The sequence below is a fragment of the Papio anubis genome, chromosome 16, assembly GCF_008728515.1.
Source record: "Papio anubis isolate 15944 chromosome 16, Panubis1.0, whole genome shotgun sequence".
In the NCBI taxonomy this organism is placed as follows: Eukaryota; Metazoa; Chordata; class Mammalia; order Primates; family Cercopithecidae; genus Papio; species Papio anubis.
Window position 1 is genome coordinate 52,989,881 of NC_044991.1, and position 22,285 is coordinate 53,012,165.

Consider the following 22,285-nt stretch of genomic DNA (forward strand, 5'->3'; position numbering starts at 1 on the left):
GAAAACAGGTTCCTCCTATTCTACTTCCTTGCAAATACTTTGGATGCTTGCATTAATATTAACGCTTCACTTTTTACTCAGTGACAGGTAACTGTAAGGTTATTCATAGGAATACATCTCTCATTCCTCCTCCTTCAAAATGACTATCTTTCATGATACTATTACCAGCAGTGAAATATGGGTCTGCAGGAACTCAATTCTTGCCTCCTTGATGGAAGGAATTCATCTGAGTGGCAGAAGGTGGAGTGAGCAACCAAGGCAAGTTTTAGAGCAGGAGTGAAAGTTTATTAAAAAGTTTTAGAGCGGGAATGAAAGGAAGTAAAGTACACTTGGAAAAGGGCCAAGCAGGAAACTTGAGAGATTGCCCTTTGACTTGAGTTTTTTTTACATTGGCATGATTCTGGAGGGTTGTGTCTCTCTTCCCCTTATTCTTCCCTTGAGGTGGGCTGTCCCCTCGCAGAGTGGCCTACCAGCACTTGGGAGGGTCTGCATGCACAGCGTGTTAACTGAAGTTGTATGTATGCTCACTTGAAGTGTTTTTCACTTAGCAGCGGAATGTTCCTAGAGGAAGGTCATATGCTAGTTAAATTGCCATTTTGCCTCTTAGTGGGCATGCTTGAGCTCATTCACCAAGTCCTAAAATCTCATCAGGAAGCTGCTAAAGCGGCTAATCACCAGCTTCAGGTGTTTTGTATCTAGTGGGAGACTGCCGTTCCCTTGTGCCAGCTGTGACCAATTAGTATTTTAGAGAGACAGTTTAACAACCACCTAACCATCACCAGATGGTTGTCTGACTGTCCTGGTGGTGGGGGGGGCCTCTCCTTCCCTGCTCATGTCTGTCTAACTACCTACTCTAACATTTCCCCCCTCAAGATTCTAGACCCAATTCTGGAAAAAATGGATGAAGGTCAGTCTTCTGTAGCTGCTTCCTGCTGACAGAGGGGTGGTGGTGTCTGTTCTGTGGGTTTTGGCCTCTTGCTAGCTGTCAGGGCAGGGTGGCTCCATAGGTTAATGAAAACGGTATCCAGCCAGATCTAACAGAGACAGGGAATTCACCTCTGTTGTGTCCCACTGTTGGGCAGTCTACTGGTCTCCTGTAGAAGGGTGACTCTTGATCATTGAGAGGATGGTATCCCTCACTGAGGATCACCTGGAGCTTGTCAGCCCAAAAGTGAGAGGAGACAAATCAGGTGATTAGATTTAGAAGACATGGACAAAAAGGAGCAAAAGTAGGAGAGTAAAAGTGGACCTAAAAAGGAAAAAACCCAGTGAACCATTTCCATGTTGCTTCCTAATCTAACCCTGAGAAGCTTGTTCCCATCAATTAGAGGCTCAATTTAGGAGTTGTCTAATGTTGTCTTGTACTTTTGCCAATCCATTTACCCCAAAGCAACATTTGTTATCTAAGGCTAAGCAAATTCCTCCCTGTGCTTCCATTAACATATCTAGTCCTTGGAGATTTTGGAGGACTACAGCTCCTAAAGAGTCAATTTGTTCTCACACCATTGTTAAAATTTTAGTCAGGGCCTCAATGTTGTTGGCTATTTCCTTTGAGAGTTGGCTATAGATCAAGGAGACTTTTGTGATTCCAGCAATTCTGGTTTCCACACAGAGTATAATACCATGTTCCACAAAAAGTGGAATTAATTGGATAGCCCTCTTCACCTTGGGCAAGATAGGATGCCTGTAGATTGGTGCTGGAAGAAAGAGATTGCCAGGGACTATGAAGATGTCTGGGGATACATAGCCTATGGTACAAGTTTCATTCCAGTTAGTGGGGAAGCACTGGTGAACTGATTGGCCACAAATATAGATGGCTCCTTGGGTTTTAAGTAGAGGTGTCAAATGAAATAAGTGGGTAAGGACAGCTTCAAAAACTCCTGAGGCTGCCATCATGCCCAGGTAGCTCATGGCTATTGTCATACCTGGTAAGACTTGGGGGCATGGGGTTGCTAGCTGATTCCAATATGTGCCCAGAAATAGAACATTGATCCAGATTTTTACATTACCCATGCCTCTTATTTCATCTGAGCTGTAGCCAGAGATCACTGGTTGGTTTACAGAAATAAGCAGGATCAGTCTAAATTGCAGAAAAAAACCTCAAAAACAATGGATGAGACTAGAATCTAATAACAGGTATACCATAGTCATAGTTTTGTTTTGTTTTGTTTTGAGATGGAGTTCCACTCTTGTTGCCCAGGCTGGAGTACAAGGCATGATCTCAGCTCACTGGAACCTCTGCCTCCCGGGTTCAAGTGATTCTCCTGTCTCAGCCTCCCAAGTAGCCGGGATTACAGGCACATGCCACCATGCCTGGCTAATTTTTCGCATTTTTAGTAGAGACGGGGTTTCTCCATGTTGGTCAGGCTAGTCTCCAACTCCCGACCTCAGGTGATCTGCCCGCCTTAGCCTCCCAAAGTGCTGGGATTACAGACATGAGCCACTGCACCCAGCCTCATAGTTCTTAAAACATACTTTTTCTCTCTCCAGTCCTCATTTTTATTAAAAACAGACCATGATAGGACTGATTTGTTTTCAAAATAAACTTTAGTCTTATTATATACTTGGCCTGATTATTTGCATAAAGCACAGCAAGAATAATTATTTGCCATATAGGCTCCTTTTTATATTGGCTTTGATGGAACATTGTTCCATGAGGAATTTCAGATAAGACTTTAAAGCCTTGAGCCCAGCCATGGTTTTCTGCCAACCATATCTGAATGAGTTGAGTAAATTTCTCTCCTCTTGGGGATCCTGGGCCTGCTAGGAACTGATATTCTTTACTTACCACAGGTCAGGAACCCTGTACAGGAACTGTATAGACTAGGTGTGAGGCCAGTTTTCTCAAGGGGATTTTATTGTCTCTATAAGTCAACTTTGATTCCTTAAAGGAGTCTGTATCTCAAAGCAAGCCATTTCAGTTAAAGCCTTGGTAAAATAACCAGTGTTTCCAATTGTGTCCTGTTAGAAAAGAAAACAGATTCATATTGCACTTGTGCAAAAAACTATATTGCTATAAATTAAGAATACTCTACAAATGGTTTCCAAATTTTGGAGAAATTCAGTAGAGAGAAATATGCTCCAAATTTTGTTTATAGGAGAATTCTATACTCAATTTTTAAAAGCTGTAAATAGCTCAAAAAACTTGTTTTTGGCTTTGAAAAACAAAACAAAGGGTTAGCAATTCTTTAAGCAAAAAGTCATAAAAGGATTGTTTTAGTCTTCCATTAGTTCAGTTCATGTAGTTAACTCCTGTTCTGCTTCATATTCATGAACATTTCAGCTCTCCATGAGAGTCCTGAAAGTTTTTTTCTTCTATTCTAATGTCACAATCTCCAAAGTTATTGGAAACCTGTATTTAAGAGCACATGTTAGAGTCCTATAGCTGATTATAAAACTACCTTTTATTTATTTATTTACTTATTTATTTGAGATGGAGTTTCACTCCTGTTGCCCAGTCTGGAGTGCAATGGCATAATCTTGGCTCACTGCAACCTCCACCTCCTGGGTTCAAGTAATTCTCCTGCTTCAGCCTCCCAGGTCGCTGGGATTATAGGCATGTGGCACCACACCTGGTTAATTTTTGTATTTTTAGTAGAGACAGGGTTTCTCCATGTTGGTCAGGCTGATCTTGAACTCCCGACCTCAGGTGGTCTGCCTGCCTTGACCTCCCAAAGTGGTGGGATTGCAGGCGTGAGCCACCATGCCTGCCTGTTAAACCCATTTTTGAGCTACTTGGTATTTTCTATTTATGGAATGTGCCAAAAGAAAAAAATGCTACCATAAAAGGCTCCCCTAAAACTTCAGTGAAACCTGGTCCAGGTCTTAGACCCTCATGTGGTATAGCATATACCAATCCAATTCTATCCTGTCTTATAACTTTAAGACATAAGAGGTTTTCTAAGTGAAGCTTTGGTATTAGCTCTGTGGGCTCAAACAAGTGTAAATTCACTGAGGCACTTCCACTTGAAGGCTTGTTTTCTGATTTTCTCATATTTGCCTCTAGGGTAGTGGGCCTCATTTTGGTTACTGATGTTTACATTCCTTTTGGTGTCATGTTGAGTCACTAAGTAATTATCATCAAAGGACCAAGGAGCGGCCAGTGGACATTAACATCGCGGAACAGGGCTTGTACATGATTCTGGACTTTACACTGAGGCATTATTCCTCCACTTTCCTTATCCCCACAGTTTCTCATCTTTTGAAGCAGCCAGCTCTACCCTGGCTCCCTAGGCCTCACAGTGCCCTGGTGGCCCCGGGTATACTCAATTCTAGAGTCCTATTTGTAGGATTTGGGGCAGAAAGGGATCAGAAGTAGCATAGGGCCTGGAGAACTATCTCTCTATGCTCAGATTTCCTCCTGCCTTGTCTCAGGTCTGGAGAATCAATACTGTCTTTTTTGGCTCAGGTGCTGGTTGCTCACAGAGTCTTCAACTGTCTTCCCAGGGTTCACCTCTCCTCAGAGCTTCTACACTACTCCTCCCATCCATTATTTTCTAGAATTATATTTTCAAAAGGTTTCTCATTGGTTTTGTCCTTTTAAAAATTTGAGGCCGGGCGCAGTGGTTGATGCCTGTCATCCCAGCACTTTGGGAGGCCGAGGTGGGTGGATCACCTAAGGTCAGGAATTCGAGACCAGCCTGGCCAGCACGGTGAAACCCTGTCTCTACTAAAAAAAAATACAAAATATTAGCTGGATGCGGTGGTGAGCACCTAAAATCCCAGCTACTCAGGAAGCTGAGGCAGGAGAATCACTTGAACCCGGGAGGCGGAGGTTGCAGTAAGCTGAGATTGCATCATTGCACTCCAACCTGGGCAACAGAGTGAAACTCGGTCTTAAAACAACAACAAAAAAATTCGATATTGGCTGGGCATGATGGCTCACACCTGTAATCCCAGCACTTAGGGAGGCCAAGGCAGGTGGATCACCTGAGGTCAGGAGTTCAAGACCAGTCTGGCCAACATCATGAAAGCGCATCTCTACTAAAAATACAAAAATTAGCCAGGTGCGGTGGTGGGTGCCTGTAATTCCAGCTACTCGGGAGGCTGAGGCAGGAAAATTGCTTGAAACTGGGAGGCAGAGGTTGCAGTGAGCCAAGATTGTACCATTTCACTTCAGCCTGAGCAAAAAAGCAAGACTCTGTCTCAAAAAAAAAAAAAAAAAAAAAAAAGATAAAAATAAGAATCTGATATTTTAGCTACTTCTTGAGTTTTGTGGCATAATTTTGAACTTCTGCCAAACTCATTTTGAGTCCCATGACATTGTCCATGTATGGAGTTGTGCCAATAGAAACAAACGCTGTCATATAGGTCCCCCCTAAAACTTCAGTCAAATCTGGTCCAGATCAGGCCCTGGCAACTCCTGCTGTCACTGGATCTCAGTGAGGCCTTTGCACCCATTCCCTCCCCTTGTGATTCATCCATGGACATCCCCTCCATTGATTTGAAAACTATCTCAGCAATATTCCTCGCCTTCTTCCACCTCCAGCCGATCTCTCACTCCATCCCACCTGCCTGTTGTTCTTCCTTATGGAATAAAGAAATGTCCCACACTTTAGAGATTTAAAAAAAATTGGAGCTCAGAGAGGGCGGACTTGTCAAGATCACACAGAGCTGAGTGTGTGGTAAACCCTTGAAAATGGGTCTCAACAACAAGTCTCCCTTCCAGAGATTCCTAATGTCTGAGAGTCCCAATGAGCTGGGCTGAACCCAGGGCCCAAGAATGGCTGTCTGGCTCTACCACTTCCAAAGCCCCACCCAGTGCACATGGCCTGAGGCTTCCATGGTGATGTTAAAGAAACCTCCCCTGCTGCCTCTCCCAATCCTGCCGAGTCCCCTCTCATCTTATTCATGCTCAATGTGCAGATGTGATCAATAGAATCAAAGGGAAATGGAGCCCTGAGGGGAGGGCCAGACTCTTGGAGGAGAAGGGTTGGAGTCAAACTGGGGGCTCTGCAGCTCTGAGTGCAGGGGCTTCAAACCTTAAGAGCTCGACAGCAGTGTGAAATGGAATCGGGGGGATTGAGGTCCAAGTTTATGCTGGGAAGAATATAAGCATGATTTGGAGACTCCTGATGTTCATGCGTCCCCCAAAAGTAGAGCTGGGAGCCACTGGAGGAAAGATTGGTGCTAGAAGTTCATGTGGGAACAGGGCAGACCCTTGGATACATGTGGGGGTCTCCCAGGCACCGCAGGTGTTTTAGTAGAGGCCCTAACACTGTGGTGGGGACAGCGCCAAAGAACTCCAGCATGTATTTTATCAGGGTTTTAACATAAATATCAGTTATGGAGAAAATTGGCACCATGAGTTAAAATCTCATGTAATCTTCTGTAAGATGCTATACATGTGGAAAACTAAGTGAAGCGTCAAATTAGTTTGCACCAAATTGCTGCAACAAATTACCAGTGCAGCAATCCTGCATAGCTATAAGGGCTCAGGGAACAGAGGGGGTCACCATCACCCTGGGAGAAGGAGACAGCACAGAAGAAGGTCTGTGACTCAGCTCAAAGACAGGAAAATGATTTTGTGGGAGGCAATGAGGAAAGGGGGACAGAGTTGCTGTTTCCTGAGATAAAGCCTCTTAGGTGTTTTTTGACTACTTGATTGTTCCCTGTGAATGTATAACTTCGATTTTAAAAATAAATAGAAAAGAGCCTCTTTCCTGACACCACCCAATCTCTGAGCCCCACAGACGATGTTCTGGTTTCTTGCAGGAGGTTCTGGTCCCACCCGCCTGCTCTCTTCTAAGACAACCCCACCAGCAAGGAGGTCTAGTTCTTTCTGTAAGTGTTCTGTTGCTGGTCCTGGCTTGGGCCCCTGGGGCCCAGGAACCTCTGGGTTCTCTCAGCTACACTTCCATCCATGGTCCCCAACCTCAGTGCCCAGGACGCTGTGGCTGACCTCCTGGAGGGAGTGCGGCTCCTCACAGGTATCCACTGTGTAGTACATCAGGCCAGGTCTCCTGCGGCAGCTCTCCTCTAATGACCGAGTATGGTGGGGATGCTAAGGCCAGGCTGGTTGCCCGGACCTTCTTTTTTGCCTGTTTCAAACACTCAGCGAAGGCTCTGTGGATTTTCCTCAGAACTGTGGTCCGGAGCGCTCCCACCTCTCCTCTTCCCCTCTCTCCCTCACATTGGGAGTGAGACTTGCTTCATGGTCTGGTGGCTCTCCCAGTCTTTTGTAACTCTTTTCACAAAGGTATGTCCCCTGCTAAAACCCTTGCAATTTAATCCTGCCTTGGTGTCTGCTTCTCAGAGGAGCTGGAAAACAGACTCCAACCCTTCTTCTCCCGGTCCCTGCAGCCCCTGTGGTGGGGTTGACTGTGGGTGACCACAGAACCAGCCTGACCTTGTCCAAACCACAGGCTGCTGCTTCACAAGGCCTGACCCCACTAAGAACTGTGTTTCTCCATGTTCCTGCTGGTCATATCCAGTGCATCTAGGTTACTTTTTTCTTTCTTTCTTTTCTTTTTTTTTTTTTTTTTTTTTTGAGATGGAGATTCGCTCTTGTTGCCCAGGCTGGAGTGCAATAGCGTGATCTCGGCTCACTGCAACTTCTGCCTCCCAGGTTCAAGCAATTCTCCTATCTCAGTCTCCCGAGTAGTTGGAATTACAGTCATGTGCCACCATGTCTGGCTAATTTTGTATTTTTAGTAGAGACAGTGTTTCTCCATGTTGGTCAGGCTGGTCTCAAACTCCTGACCTTAGGTGATCCACCCGCCTCAGCCTCCCAAAGTGCTGGGATTACAGGCATGAGCCACCATGCCTGGCCCATTTTTTTTTTTTTTTTTTTTCTTTTTTTTAAGAAGAGAGAGGTTTTCCCTTTTGCCCAGGCTGTTCTGGAACTCCTGAGCTCAAGCGGTCCTCCCACCTTGGCCCCCCAAAGTGCTGAGATTACAGATGTGAGCCACCACACCCAGCCTGAACTACCAGTCTTGATGGCAACATTAGATTGGGGGGCCTCTGTGGTCATAACAGTGGTGGACCAGGCAGCAGAGTCTTGTATTCAGTACCATGGAAACCCCGGCATCCAACGCTAGCAGGTGTTTTAGAATGCAGGGTCAGATGCTTGAGAGGGCGACCCCAATCCTCTGCCCCTCTCTGCAGCTGCTGGGAAGGCCTCCTGTGCTCTTCACTGCCTCTAGCAGCGTCTTGAAACAGCCGGCTCTGGAAGGCATCCTGATTGTGGGTTCAACAGCTTTGCTTAGATTTCTACATGAAGGTATGCAATGCAAATGCCACCTTTTCTGAGCTATGGTTTCGTTTTCTGCTGCAAACTTGGGACGTTTACTGAGGGACACTGAATAGTTGGGGGTGGGTGGGGCAAGGGAGGCAGGGGCTAGAAGGAAGGAAGGATTGTAGCAGGAGGGCTCTCTGGGACAGGGCATAGGACAGAGACAGCTCCAGGAGAATTTCACAGGAGAGAATGAGGGGTGGGATGTAGTGATGTCACAAGAGTCCCATTATGACCCCTGCCCCATCATTGGAGCAAGGACTGTCTAAGCCTGAGCAAGGGTGGGGGAAATAAATAAGGCACTGTTGCTAGGGCCTGAGCCCAGCAGAGAAAGGCTGTGTGCAGAGGGAGGGCCTCGGGTCCTGCTGCTCCTCCTGGACTCCTTCATCCCAATCCCTTCACATCCTCCTCTAATAAGGACTCCCACATCCCTCCCTGGCTAACTTGGATCCTGCTCAACACAACACCTGCCTTTCCTGAGTCCCTGGGTTCCTGCAGGCCTCGGGGCCCCACAGTTATATCTGCTGTTCCTGCAGGTCAGTGGCCAGGGTGGGGGTGGGTGGGGGTGCAGAGGAAACCTCTTGAAAGGGGCAGGGCACAGATGCGGCCTCCACCAATCTTGCTGGATGAGGACTTCCCACCATCCTGGAATCCTTTCCTGGGTCTCCAGTTGACCACCCTCCTGCTTCCACCTTTTTCCTTGTTTTGGTCCTGCTGTTAGATTTCTGTAAAAATCCGCCTGCCTCCAGCCTCCCCTGATGATCAGTTCCTGCCTGGGGTCATCAGGTTGCTTCAAATTGGGGTGACCGTGGTAGGGATGGTGACTTGAGATTCCTGGGCCATAATGCAGGTGAGAAATGCACCCTAAGAGTGAAAAGGAACAGTGTCACTGCTGGGTCATTTTGAAGATGGGACTTAGGCAACACATGTCCCTTAAATCCAGTCCGTGAGGGTACCACAAATACCACATTTTTTTTCAAATTCTAGCAGAGAGGTTGTACTGGGTTGAGAGAGAGGCCTCAGAATCAAGACCTTGTCTCCTGCCACCGTTTACCCTGGTGAAGCTCCCAGGCCAAGCACAAACTGCCAGGTTGAGCACAAACAGCCTTCAGCCGTCAGAGAGGAGGTGGCACTAACCCTCTAAGCGGGCGGCTGCTCTGTGGTCTTCTGCTGCCTGGAGAGGTTGCCTCCATCACTGGTGCCCACCTGAGGAATACTCAGTAACTACTCTTCAAAGGTACACTCAGATGCCCACTCTGCAAAGCCATTTTGTTTCCTTAATGTACCTCTGAAATCATTTGTTAACAAAGCATTTGTAATTCCACCTGTTTTCTGTATGTGGCATATCTATAGACAGAGTGAAAAACAAGGGCAAGACTCGATTCCTTTTCTTTCTCGTTTGCTTTCTTGCTTTCTTTCTTTTCTTTTCTTTCTTTTTCTCTCTCTTTTTTTTTTTTTTTTGAGACAGAGTTTTGCTCTTGTTGCCCAGGCTGGCGTGCAATGGTGCAATCTCGGCTCACTGCAACCTCCGCCTCCAGGGTTCAAGCAGTTCTCCTGTTTCGGCCTCCCAAGTAGCTGGGATTACAGGCTCATGCCACCATGTCTGGCTAATTTTTGTATTTTTAGTAGAGACGGGGTTTCATCGTATTGGTCAGGCTGGTCTCGAACTCCTGACCTCAGGTGATCCAGCTTCTTCAGCCTCCCAAAGTGCTGGAATTACTGGTGTGAGCCACTGCGCCTTTTCTTAGGGAGCTCACAGTTCACTGGATGAGACAGAAGGAAGCTGATTCTGAAAGGAAACAGGGTGTGGTAAAGATGGGGCAGAGGGGTGAGCACAGAGGGGATCAAGAGAAGAGGGAGAAAGACCACTCATTGGTGCAGCCTTTCTGGGGAGCAATGTGTGAGCTGAGCTTTGTAAAGAAATGAGGTTTTAATAAGTGTGGGAGGAGAGCCCTCCTGAGATGTATGGAGAGACCAATGCCCCTCTTCCCTGCCTCTCCCCGTCCTGCAACTGTTCCCTTCTTCCCTCTGTCTCTGCTCAGCAGTCACAGCAACTCTCCAAATCATGATGCTCAAAATGCCACATCTAAAAAGAACATCTGGGTAGGTGCCTCTGCTTCTTCTGACTTGGCCTCCCTTCCCTGCCCTCTTGGTCTCATATAGTTCTTTCCATTCACTCAATCTCCACACTCCCTCGACAGCAGATGAAAACATTTGGTCTCTGAATCCCCATCTGCTTGTGTATGATTTGTATCCTCTGTGAGTCAACAAGGTGAACATATTCCTCATTTGGTTGCGGGATTTTTAAAAAACGTCTCCAATAGGCTCTGCCCCTAAGAAAGTAAATTCATGCACCTACAAAGAGAAAGGAAAGGGACAGTCATCCACCTTTTGACTCCTGAGTTTCCATCTGCACCCTTCAACACTTATTAGGACTTATATGAAACTATGTGACAACTTTTTGTTTCTATTAAACAAAATACAGCTTTCTTCCTTGTATCTGAAGAAGTTGGCACCCTCTATGCAGAATAGGAGAGCACAGTTCCAACAGTTATTGTATGCATCACTGACCATGTTAATGACTCCACAAAATCAATCACGGGTCCACCAAATATTCTGTTGAAGATTAAATTATAAAATTGAACTCCAGCAACGTGCATACGCAGTTAATAAACCCAGGGAAAAGATCAAAATGGGACCTATATAAAAATTTTAAAACTTTTTATTTATTCTGTTTCTCATGCTTGCTGAGGCTGGAGTGCAGTGGTGTGATCTCTGCTCACTGCAGTCTCCACCTCTGGGGTTCAAGCAATTCTCCTGCCTCAGCCTCCTGCATAGCTGGGACAAGTGCATGCCACCATTCCTGGTTAATTTTTGTATTTTTAGTAGAGACGGGGTTTCTACTAAACCCCATGTTGGCCAGGCTGGTCTTGACTCCTGGCCTTAAGTGCTCTACCTGCCTCGGCCTAACAAAGTGCTGGGATTGCAGGAGAATGAGCCATCAGACCCAGCTTTTTTTTTTTTTTTTCCTTGAGACAGGGTCCCACTGTGTCATCCAGGCTGGAGTGCAGTGGCTCAATCATGGCTCACTCTAGACTGGACTTCCTGGGCTCAAGTGATCCTCCCACCTTAGTCTCCAGACTAGCTGGTACTACTCACACTGTACACAAAAATTAATTCAAAATACATCAAAGACTTAAATATAAGAACTAACTATAAAGCTTTTTGAAGAAAACATAGATAAACGTAGATAAGTCTTTGTGACTTTGGATTAGGAAGCAATTTTTTTTTTTTTTTTTTTTTTTTTTTTTTTAGATGGAGTTTTGCTCTTGTTGCCCAGGCTGGAGTGCAGTGGCACCATCTCGGCTCACCACAAGCTCTACCTTATGGGTTCAAGCAATTCTCCTGCCTCAGCCTCCCAAGTAGCTGGGATTATAGGCATGTGCTACCATGCCTGGCTAATTTTGTATTTTTAGTAGAGACGAGGTTTCTCCACGTTGGTCAGGCTGGTCTCCAATTCCCGACCTCAGGTGATGTGCCCACCTTGGCCTCCCAAAGTGCTAGGATTACAGGCGTGAGCCACCGCGCCCAGCCACGATTTCTTAAATATGACACCAAAAGTAAAAGTGGCCGAGCATGGTGGGTCACACCTGTAATCCCAGCAATTTGGGAGGCCAAAGCGGGAGGATCCCAGGAGTTTGGACCAGTCTGGGCAACATAAGGGGACCCTGTGTCTACAAAACAAAATAAAAAATTTAGGTGTGGTGGCGTGTGCCTTCAGTCCCAGCTACTCCAGCTACTCTGGAGGCTGACGAGGGAGGATCACTTAAGCTGAGGAGTTCTAGGCTGCAGTAAGCCATGATTGCACCACTGCACTCCAGCCTGTGTGACAGAATGAGACCCTGTCTCAAAAAAAAAAAAAAGAAAAAGAAAAAGAAAAGAAAAAAAGAAAAGAAAAAAGAAAAAAAGTACAAGTGACAAAAACAAAATTGGACTTCACCAAAATTTAAAAATTTGACTTCAAAGAACACCACCCAGAAAGTAAAAAGACAAGCCATAGGATGGGAGAAAAACCTGGCAACTTGTTTATCTCATAAGGGACTTGTATCAGAATACACAGGGAACTCTTACAACTCAACAAAAGGAAAATAACCCAAGTGAAAAATGAGTGAAAAATTTGCATGGACATTTCTCCAAAGATAATATACAAATTGCTAATAATCACATGACATGATGCTCAATACCATTAGTCATTAGGGAAAGGCAAATCAAACGCACAATGAGATGCCACCTTATATCCTTATGTGATAAAATCTACAGACAAGAACAAGTGTTGGCAAGGATGGAGGAAAAAACCCTCATCACTGGTGGTGGGAATGTGAAATGGTGCAGCCACTTTAGAAAACAGGTTGGCGGCCAGGTGCGGTGTCTCATGCCTGGAATCCCAGCAATTGGGAGGCCAAAATGGGCAGATTGCCTGAGGTCAGGAGTTCGAGAGCAGCCTGGGCAACATGATGAAACCCTGTCTCTATAAAAACAAAACAAATAAAAAACAAACAAACAAAAAGTTCTGCAGGCATGGTGGCGTGTTCCTGTAGTCTCAGCTACTTAGGGAGCTGAGACTGGAGGGTCACTTGAGTCCAGGAGGTCGATGCTGCAGTGAGTGGTGTTTGTGCCACTGCACTCCAGCCTTGTTGACAGAGTGAGACCCTGTCTCTGAAAAAAAAAAAAAAAAGAAGAGGGAAAACAGGTTGGTAATTCCTCTCAAAAATTAAACAGAGTTATACTTTGACCGAGAAATTATACTCCTACATGTATAAGCAGAAATGAAAACATAAATCTACACAATCTTGTACAAAAATGCTCATAGCAGCTTTATTCATAATAAACAAAAGTGGAAACCGTTCAAAAGTCCATCAGCTGATGACTGGATAAATATCGTATATGCATACAAGGGAATACTTTTCAGTAAAAAAACTAAGTTCTGGGCCAGGTGAGGCATCTCATGCCTGTAATATGGATGCTTGCACCTGTGCTTAGGTATTGCACAGGCTGAAGGAGGAGGATGGTTTCACCTCAAGAGTTCAAGGCCAGACTGGACAACATAGCAAGACCCCTTTCTCTACATATATATATAGAAAATGTTCTCATATTAGACGGTGCCGATGATTGCACAATTCTGTGAATATACTAAGAACCAGTGTATATTCTCTTTATTTTATTTCATTTTATTTTAGAGACAGGGTCTCACTCTGTCACCCAGGCTGGAGTGAAGTGGTGCAATTTTGGTTCATGGCAACTTCTATCTCCTAGGCTCAAGCGATTCTCCTGCCTCAGCCTCCCGAGTACCTGGGATTACAAGCACGCACCACTACCTGGATATTTTTTGTATCTTTAATAGAGACAGAGTTTCGCCATGTTGGCCAGGCTGGTCTTGAACTCATGACCTCAGGTGACCCGCACCCCCCACCCCACCCCCTCGGCCTCCCAAAGTGCTGGGATTACAGGCGTGAGCCACCGCCCCGGGCCCAGTGCACATTTTAAATGGGCGAATTACATAGTGTGTTAATTATAATTTAGTAAAGCTGCTGAAAAAAAAAAGATAAAAAAGTGAGGTGGATTAAAGGGTCCATGGAGGAAGCCGCCTGGCCCCCGGCCCAGCCTCCTTCTCGGCTCTTCCTCTCTGGGGACCCCACAGGGCTGTGCGTTTGACAGGCAGTTGGGAGACCCCGGTGGCCGGTTTCGGTCGGTCACGTGGACACGCGGCTCAGCCAATCAGAATCTCCCGGCAGTTGGTTCCCGGAGGAACTGACGAAGCCTTTGTCTCAGGGTCGCTGTCTTGGGGAGTCGGGACTATTGGGTCACCCCGGGTAGTCGGGAATTTAGACTGGGCTGTCTTGGTCACTCAGGGGGCAGTTGGCAGAGTATTGGTGGTCAGGGAGGTGACCTGTGGTCAGCAGGGTCAGGCCACCCAGGGGCAAAGGGTGCTCCTGCACCGGGCCCTGGAGGACAGACCGGTGCGGACTCGGTGTTGGTGGGGGAGCCTCCGCGGATGGGGAGTCACCACCTGCCGGGTAAGAGGGGACTCGACACAGGGGCCAGAGCAGGACAAGCGCTCCCTCCTGGCTCAGGCCGGGTCTCAAGCTGGACCCCTCCCTGTCCCACAGGGCTGGCCTCCTTCGGAGCTGACTGGGGACAGACCAGTATGGAAAGGGGAAGTAGGAGGAACTCAGAACACGGGGATTGGGGCCGATCCTGGGGTCTGAGCTGTGGGGTGAGGAAAGGATCACCTGTCCCCTAGGGAATGAGGATGTCACCCAGCCGTGGCCGATGCTGGAGGTCATGATCTGAACCTTGACAGGTTACCCCAGGGCTGCCTTCCTGTTCTCCTGGGCTGTCAGGGAGACTCCCTGCTGTTTTGTTTTTAAGTGACCAGAGACAGACATGTAACATAGAAAACGCTATCACTTTGATCATTTGTTTCAAATGGAAGAAAAACCGATACAATTGGGTTTCTGGTGGGAAGCGCTTCCCTCCAACTCCAGGAGCTCCATTAAGGAGTTAAGAAAGCAGAGTCCTGTCAGCAGACAGAGACATGCTGGGCAGTGGTGACCTGGGAGCCACCCCAGGACATGGAGATCTCCAGCTCTACCCTCTGTGCAGGGAGATTCCTTTCAGAAAAAATCTCAGGGCAGAGTGGGAGAGTGTAGGGGCCAGTCACAAACAGGCTTGCTGCTAGGACCCCTAAGCCATGGGCAGGGTGGGTACAGTGACCAGGGCCAGGAAACTTACAGGCCCACGAAAGAGTGTCAATTTCTTTCAAAGTCAGGAGAAAAAAAAATTTAACTATATGAAATTAATATACTTAACCATTATACCAGTAACTCATAAAATCAAACTTCAAACTTTTTGGGGGCGGGGGACGGAGTCTTGCTCTGTCACCAGACTGGAGTGCAGTGGCACCATTTCAGCTCACTGCAACCTCCTCCTCCCGGGTTCAAGCCATTCTTCTGCCTCAGCCTCCCCAGTAGCTGGGATGACAGCCGCCACCACCACGCCTGGCTACTTTTCTGTATTTTAGTAGAAATGGGGTTTCACCATGTTGGTCGAGATGGTCTCGATCTCCTGACCTCGTAATCTGCCCACCTTGGCCTCCCAAAGTGCTGGGATTACAGGCGTGAGCCACCGCACCCAGAAAACTTCAAACTTTTTAATGAAACAAGGACACACAGGCATTAATCCCCAGTGTCCATCAAGGTGGCAATGCAGCCCTAATGGCCTGGCATCCTTGAAAGGGACGTGCATTTGGTAATGAGATATGCTCAGCAGCGTAGTCAGCTGTGTGGTGCATTCTCAGCGGTGCCTCAGCAGCCCCGATGCAGACACCCAGAAGGAGCACAGCCGCTTTATCCAGAGGTGAAGTTTTGCGGCAAGACAGCATTCATAGAGACAGTTCTCAGCAAAGGTCAGTCCCCAAAAAGGGAACTGATTTTATTATGGTCATTAGGATATTCACTCATAGAGAACAGGACCTGACAGACAAAGTAAAGAATAAATACTAAGATTAGAAGTATTTGGCACATTTGGGATGAGAGGGAGGCACAATGGGAAAGTGTTGAGTTGAAATCAAGCTTGGGTTAAATGCGCTGTTTTGCCCAGGATCATTCTTGGCCACAGGACAAAGTGATCCTGGGAAATTGGACCCCCCAAGGCAAAAAGAGAAGGCCATCTCCTGCACTTCCTCCAGGGCCATACCCGATCAGAAGGATCACTTGGGCCCTCAGTTAACTGGAGGCGTTTGCTGAGCAGGTACACAACACACAAGGATACAAGCAGCCATTGCACACAGGCGCACCCACATCGGACACGACCTGCTCTCTTCCCCTCCCTGCACCAAGAGGCGCGTGTGGCAGGGGTCCTGGTGGAGCACTTCCAGGAGGAGTGTTCTGGGACCCTCATGTGAAGGGAACTCCATGTCAAGGCACCCCCTTCCTCAGCCACAATGAGCTCTTGGGAGCTGGGCAATGGTGTGGGAGAGGTTGTGGGGGATAGCAAAGCAGGGGAACCAGCCTGGAATTGTCTCAGAGAAAGACCAGGCCACTGAGAGTGCAGATGGAGCCATGAGACATCCGAGGAGGGAGGAGAGAAGACCCCCTGGTGAAACTGGGGCTCACGTAAACCTGCATCAAGCGCTGTGGCTCTGTTCAATCAGAAATGCTGCCCACACCCAAGTGAGGCACATGCATGCTCAACACCTGAAAAATATCTGTTCTGACTTGGGCCTCAGGAGAAGAATTAATGTCTCCTTCATCTTTCCCTCTAGCAATCAGCCATGACTGCCTTTGCATTGTCCGTGCTCTCAGCCTACCACCTCCTCCCCCTGCCATTGCAGTGGCTAACACTGGGGAAGAAGACCAAGACACCGCAGCCTTCCTCCAATCCCTCTCAAATCAGCACGGACAAGGACACAGGTCTCAATCCACAACTGCTGCAGATGGACCCTGGCCACATGGGATGGTCAGACACGCCCGCCCAGCTGTCTGCAGGCAAAGAGGCTCAGAAGAGGTTTGGGGGCCTGAAGGACATCTTGCTCCCACGTGCCTATGGGCGGGCTATTTCTGCTCCATGAGCCAATTTTGCCACATAAAGGACTTAATTTCAGCCATTCCAGGGTGCTACAGGATGCACAGCTTCCCATCAGCCCACCTGAACTCCAGCCATGCCATTTTGATACCAGGAATAAGGTCACTTGCTTTCCTGCCCCTTAGGGGGTCAGAGCCATGGAAGCAAAATGGCACTTCTGTTTACCTGTTAGGTTATTTTTTTGTAATCCTCATATGTTTGAAAAATGCAATTATATGCAAAAGTTTAGTAATTACAGACATAACAGCAGAAAGACCTCGGAACCAAGCTTATTCTCATGGCCGATTCTGCTCCACCTGGGACTCTGGGCGCTGCAGGCATCCTGTGGTCAGAATCACAGAGGGATCATCAGGGAGGGCCTTCCCAGAGGATGGACCTCACGTGACTGCTGCCTGAGCGAGTGGCACTGGCCACTCTGCCTGGAGAGAGGAGTGAATATAGGGCTGGCCAGGAGACCTGCACACTCTGCTACCAGCCTTTTCCATGTTTAGCCTCTAATTTGAAAATGAGGAACACACAGACCAAGAGTATCTTTGAGGGTTAGTCGGGACCACAGAAATGCCCTGGGCCTTTCAATCTCTCCTTTTGCAAATTCCCAGGTATGGAATTGCCGTTTGGATAGAGGGAGCCTGCAGGAGGTGGACACATGAGCGACCCTGACAAGGCTGACTCCATCCTCTGAAAATGGGGACCCGTGCCCGGCGTGTGGCCTTACTGGTTCAGTCTTCTTCACAGTGGGAGGTTGTGAGTGCCCAGATGCCCAGTGCCTCCTAACCGGAACAGGACAGGACCGGGCTGACCCCTGGAAGAATCCCATGCACACTTGGCTGTTCAGGGAGTTTCCGCCCAGCCAAGCTCACCTCTGTGGCTACCCTGGTCTTGCTGCTCATATCTGCCAGGAAAGGGCTGGACTTGGAGAGAAACCTGGGATTTGGATTCAGTCCTTGCCGGCCTGGCTGGTTTCATATCCTTACCTCTATCTGTGGAAGCCTATGTTCCTGAGCAGCGAGTCAGAGGGGGCATCTGAGCGCAGAGCAGGGAGCCTCAGATGGGAAGAAGTCAGAGGAACCAGAAGGTGTCAGAGAATGTGGAGTTGAGAGCCTGAACTCAAAGGCAAGCTGGGCCACAGGCTGGCTGTGTGACCTTGGGCAAGTTCGACCAGCTTCTTTGTGCCTCTTTTCTCTCCTTAGTAAGATCAATGTCTTCACTAATACACTGAGGGCTGCCATTAAGTTCTATATGCAAAGATCCAAGGCAGGCCCTAGGCCTCTTGGTGAGTGCTACTCCTCCTTACAATTTGCTGTCAGGAGTAACATTGGGTGAGAGAACTTCTTAGAGCCTTGGCAGTCCTTGTCCTCCTGGACCCTCTGTTTTGAGGGTGGAATGAGGTGAAGGGCAAGTGCTTTCCCAGCTGGTCAGGTGCTTTACCAACTGGGCATATTCTAATCCCCCAAGAGTGTACAGATCAGAGTTTGATATGGCCAATGGGTCCAATGCCCAAGTGAGAATCTCTTGACAAGGTGTGGGGTTTTGCTTTGGTTTTTAATTATAGAGAACAAAAGTATTGAAAGTATTACATTTACCCTAAAGTTGTAGGCAAGTTATGGTCAAGTGAAGATGAAGACCCATCCTCAAACACAGGTTCCGTTCTTAGCTCATCTCATTTAAAGGAGAGACAAGCCTTGCAGGTGGAACATGGTGTGGGTAGACAGTAGACAGGGGTTCAGCCCATTTCAGTGTTTGGCCTCAAGAAGTGAATTTGGGTTTGAGGACCTCTCTCTGGAAGGATTTTATGACCAGATCTTCCTGGAGATGATATTATAAGCGTTTCTCACCAAATATTTATTTTCCTGGGGTGCAACTTCTGCTTCATTCTCTCTTTAACTCCAGCTGTCTTTTTGGACTCAGGTGCAGGTTGCTCACAGGGTCCTACAAAGTAACTGTCTTCCCAAATCTCACCCACCTCTGAGCTTCTGCTGTATTCCTCTTTCTCTCTCGCTGTCTTTTTTTTTTTTTTTTTGAACTGGAATCTACTACTTTGGATGATGTATGCTGGTGTTTTCTAAAGTTTCCTGATTCCTGATTATGTCTTTAACAAATAATCCGATAATATTTTAGCTTCTTCTTGAATTTTGTGGCATATTTTTAGGCTTCGGCTAAACCCATTTTTGAGTGCTATGACATTGTTCATGTATGACATTGTTCATATATGACATTGTTCATGTATGACATGGTGCCAATAGAAACAAAATGTTGTCATATAGGCTTCCCGAAAACTTCAGCCAAATCTGGTCCAGATCTTAGACTCTGACAGGTTCTGCTGTCATTGGATCTCAGTGAGACCTTTGCACCCATTTCCTCCCTTTGTGATTCATCCACGGACATCTCCATCTCTTTGAGAACAATCTCAGGAATATTCCTTGCCTTCTTTCGGCTCTCACTCCATCTCATTTCCTGCTGTTCACTCGGGGATAAAGAAATGTCCCACACTTTAAAGAGTAAAAACAAAAATTGGAGCTCAGAGAGGGTGGACTTGTCAATATCACACAGAGCGGGGAGTGTGGTAAGCCCTTGAAATGGGGCTCAGTGACACAGCTACCTCCCAGGGATTCCTAATGTCTGAGGGTTCCAGTGAACTGAGATGAACCCAGGGCCTAAGAAGCACTGTCTGACCTCGTCACCTCCGAAGCCCCACCCAGTGCACATGGCCTGAGGCATCCATGGCGATGGTAAAGAAACCTCACCTGCCATCTCTCCCATTACTGCCGTGTCCCTTTTCATTCTATTCTGTGCTAAATGTCCAGATGTGATCAATAGAATCAGGAGAAAATTGAGGCCTGAGGGGAGGGGCCAGACTCTGGGCATAGAGAGTGGATTGAAGTCAGACTAGGGGCTGTTCAGCAATGAGTCCAGGGCCTTCAAATGTTGGGCGCTTGGCAGCAATGCCAAGGGGAATGGGGGGGATTTGGGTCCAAGTTTATGTTCAAAGAATGTAAGCATGATTTGGAGGCTCCTGATGTTCATATGTCCCCATCAAGCATAGCTAGGAGTCACCAGAAGAGAGAATGGTGCTGGAAGTTCATGTGAAAACAGGGCAGACCCTGCATAAATGTGGGATCTCCCTGTTTGAATCAAGGCCCAAACACTGTGGCAGGGACACTCCCAAGGAACTCAAACATATTTTATCAGGGCTTTAACATAAGGAATATTCTTAAGAAAATCGGCAACATATGAGAATCTAATTTAGTCTGTTACGAGATGCTATACACCTGGAAGAATAGGTTAACTGTCAAATTATTACCAAATTGTTGCAAAAAATTGCCAATGAAGCAATCATACAAAGGTCAGGTAACAGAGTGGGTGGCCATCACTCTGGGAGAAGGAGATAGCACCAGCAAATGAGACAGCAAATGGCAAAGAAGGGGGACAGTTGCTGTTTTCTGAAGTAAAGCCTCTTAGGTGTTATTTGACCATTTGTTACCTGTGAATGTATAACTGATTTTTAAAATAAATAGAAAAGAGCCTCTTTCCTAACACCAACCAATCTCTGAGCCCCACAGATGGTATTCTGCTTTCTTGCAGGAGGTTTTGGTCCCACTCGCCTGTCCCCTTCTAGGACAACCCCACCAGCAAGTAGGTCTTCTAGTTCCTTATGGGTGTTCGCCTGCTGGTCCTGGCTTGGGCCCCAGGGAGCCCAGGAACCTCTGGGTTCTCTCAGCTGCACTTCCATCCGTGGCGCCCAACCTCAGTACCTAGGACTCTGTGTGCCTGACCTCCTCCGGGTGGGGCTGCTCCTTCCAGGTGTCCACCTGGTATGGGCCTCCCCTGGCAGCTCTCCTCTGATGACCGAGTGTGGTGGGGGTGCTAAGGCCAACTTGCTGCTGGCACGCCTGGAACTTATTTGCCGGCTGTTTCAAAGACTCCCTAAAGGCTCCATGGATTTTCCTTAGAATATAGTTCTGAGCAGTCCCACCTATCCTCTTCCCCTCTATTTCCCACTAGGGCTGATACTTGCTTTAAAGTCTGATGGCTCACCCTGTCCTTCATAATTTTCACAATGTTATGTTCCTTCCTAAAACCCTTGCAGTTTAGTGTGCTCTTGGCATCTGCTGCTCAGAGGAGCTGAATAACAGAGACTCCAACCCTTCTTCTCTCAGTCCCTGCTGCCCCTGTGGTGAAGTTGACGGTTGCAGACCATAGAGCCAGCCTGGCCTTGCCTAGAGCATACATGACCTCTTAGTAAGACTGGGCCCTGCTAAGGGCTATGTTTTGCACACATTCCTGCTAGTCACATCCAGCACATCTGGGCTACCACTCGGATGGCAACATTACACTGAGGACCACTGTGGCCATGGCAGCAGTGGACCAGGTGTCAGTCTCGTCTTCAGTCATCATGGAGACCCCAGCTATGCAGCACTAGCAGGTGTTTTAGAATGCAGGATCAGATGCTTGAGCTTCTGAGCAGGCCTCCTCCCTCTACTGCCTTCTCTCAGGATCTTGGCAGCAGCTGGCTCTGGAAGGCATCCTGGCTCTGGGTTCAAGAGCTTGCTGGGCTTCTACATGAAGGTGTGAAGTGTGAATGTCACCTCTTCTGATTTACACTTTTGTTTTCTGCTACAAACTTGGGATGTTTTCTGAGGGGCGCTGAATAGATAGGGGTAGATGGGGAAGGAGGCAGGGGCTAGAAGGTGTTCTCCTGGGGCCACCCTCCAGCCTGGGGCATCTGATGGGTGAGGAGGGGAGAATCTTTGGGATCCTGTTTATGAGGGCACCGCAAATACCACTTTTTTTTTTTTTTTTTTTTTCCTTCAAATTCTAGTGGAAAGGTTTTACCAGGTTGGGAGAGAGGCCTCAGAATTAAGTCCCTGTCTCCTGCCATACTTTACACTGGTGAAGCTCCCTATCTGAGCATAAACTTCCAGGTGGAGTAAAAACAGCATTCAACAATGGCACCATCATTGGTACCAATGGCATTGAGAGGAGGTGGCACTGACGCCCTAAGTGGGTGGCTGCCTTATGGTCTTCTGCTGCCTGGAGAGCTTTGCCTCCATCATAGGTGCCCACCTTGGGAATTCTCAGGAACTACTCTTCAAAGGTACACTCAGATGCCCACTCTGCAAGGCCATTTTTTTCCCTTACTGTACCTCTGAAATAATTCTGAGACAGGAGAATAGGGAATTAGGGTAACCAACGGTTAAAGCATAAGCAAAAAAACAGCAGGTGCAGCCAGCACCAGACAGCATGGAAGTCACATCCTCCCTCCTGTTACAACAAGACAGAAGTTTCCACTTCAGCCTCTTGTTTCATCCGGAGTAAGTCCTTCATAGGGTGTAACCAGTTGGAGGCCTCTAAAGGGCACCTAGAGGTGTTACTAAATTATTTTATCAATAGCTTAATACAAACCCTAAA

The 22,285-nt window shown here is 47.4% G+C and overlaps 1 long non-coding RNA gene across 1 annotated transcript; it reads left to right on the forward strand.

The window, feature by feature from the left end:
• Positions 1-13,869: 13,869 nt before the first annotated feature.
• On the forward strand, positions 13,870-18,988 carry LOC101019675. The gene is made up of 2 exons (XR_001892006.3): positions 13,870-14,307; positions 16,557-18,988. It is a non-coding gene; the product is annotated as an uncharacterized LOC101019675 (long non-coding RNA).
• Positions 18,989-22,285: the final 3,297 nt, after the last annotated feature.